The sequence below is a fragment of the Mus caroli genome, chromosome 16, assembly GCF_900094665.2.
Source record: "Mus caroli chromosome 16, CAROLI_EIJ_v1.1, whole genome shotgun sequence".
NCBI lineage: Eukaryota > Metazoa > Chordata > Mammalia > Rodentia > Muridae > Mus > Mus caroli.
In genome coordinates this window covers 79391719-79393427 of record NC_034585.1, presented here as the reverse complement: position 1 = coordinate 79393427, position 1709 = coordinate 79391719, and positions in this window count along the sequence as shown.

Genomic DNA, 1709 nt, shown 5'->3' with positions numbered 1-1709 from the left:
GAGAAGGAGAAGGAGAAGGAGAAGGAGAAGGAGAAGGAGAAGGAGAAGGAGAAGGAGAAGGAGAAGGAGAAGGAGAAGGAGAAGGAGAAGGAGAGGCTTTATTAAAGACTGGTGCTGGAAACTCACAGTACCCTGTCTGCAAGCAATAGCATTCCCAAAATGCAACACCTGGCCTTAATCAGTACAAGGCTTACAAAGTCAAAAGCCAGATTTTCTGTATTCTGGACCTCCATGGCCCAATCACTTCCTAAAGATCCTACCTCTTAATACTTCACAATAAAGGATAAGTTTAACACACATCTAAGTGTCTCTCTCTCTCTCTCTCTCTCTCTCTCTCTCTCTCTCTCTCTCTCTCTGTGTGTGTGTGTGTGTTTGTGTGTGTGCGTGTACAGCTGTATGCATAGACCAAGGGTCAATGTCTGAGTCTTGATTCGCTTTCCTCTTTAATTCTGAGGTTCATCTAGATTGGTGTTGTGTATGGGGAATGATATTTATAGCTGTACTTCCTAGTCTGGAATGCATATGTAGCAAACAAAAAAGTTAGAAGAAGCGAGCATTAAGTAGCACATAGAAACAACATGTGGTTAGCAAAACATCATCACATGGACGCTTCCAACACCCAGTGGAAGTGACTGCGGAGGCCCTTTTGGAAATGTCGTGCTAAAGTTCCTTCTTGAAGAAAACCCCTTTTCATTTTATTTTATGTGTATGGTATTCGTTTGGCCTACATGTATGTCTGCATAGATGTATGTTTGCCAACAGAGGCCAGAAGAGGGTTGGATCTCCTGGAACAGAGTCAGACACAGTTGAGATCTATCTGTTATGTAGATGCTGAGAAACGGAACTGGGTCCTTGACAAGAGCAGCCAGTGCTCTTAAACACAGAACCATCTCTTCTGTCCCAATGCTGAGGTTCTTAATTAAGTGATGTCCAGGCAGAGCAGATCCATTCCCCACCATGGAGCTCCACATTCTCATTCCCACTAAGCTTCCCCCCTTTTTAAAATTAAGTATTTTCTTCATTTATATTTCCAATGTTATCTCAAAAGGCCCCCATGCCTTTTCCCACCACTCTCCCCACTCCCACTTCTTGGCCGTGGCATTCCCCTGTATTGGGGAATATAAAGTGTGCAAGACCAATGGGCCTCTCTTTCCAGTGATGGCCAACTAGGCCATCTTCTGATACATATGCAGCTAGAGAAACAAGCTCTGGGGGTACTGGTTAGTTCATATTGTTGTTCCACCTATAGAGTTGCAGATCCCTTTAGCTCCTTGGGTACTTTCTCTAGCTCTTCCATTGGGGGCCCTGTGATCTGTCCAATAGCTGACTGTGAGCTTCCACTTATGTGTTTGCTAGGCCCCGGCGTAGTCTCACTAGAGACAGCTATATCAGGGTCCTTTCAGTAAAATCTTGCTAGTGTATGCAATGGTGTCAGCATTTGGAGGATGATAATGAGATGGATCCCCGGGAATGGCAGTCTCTAGATGGTTCATCCTTTCGTCTCAGCTCCAAACTTTGTCTCTGTAACACCTGCCATGGGCGTTTTGTTCCCAATTCTAAGAAGGGGCAAAGTGTTCACACTTTGGTCTTCTTTCTTCTTGAGTTTCATGTGTTTTACAAATCTTATATCTTGGGTATTCTAAGTTTGTGGGCTAATATCCACTTATCAGTGAGTACATATCATGTGAGTTCTTTTGTGATTGGGTTAC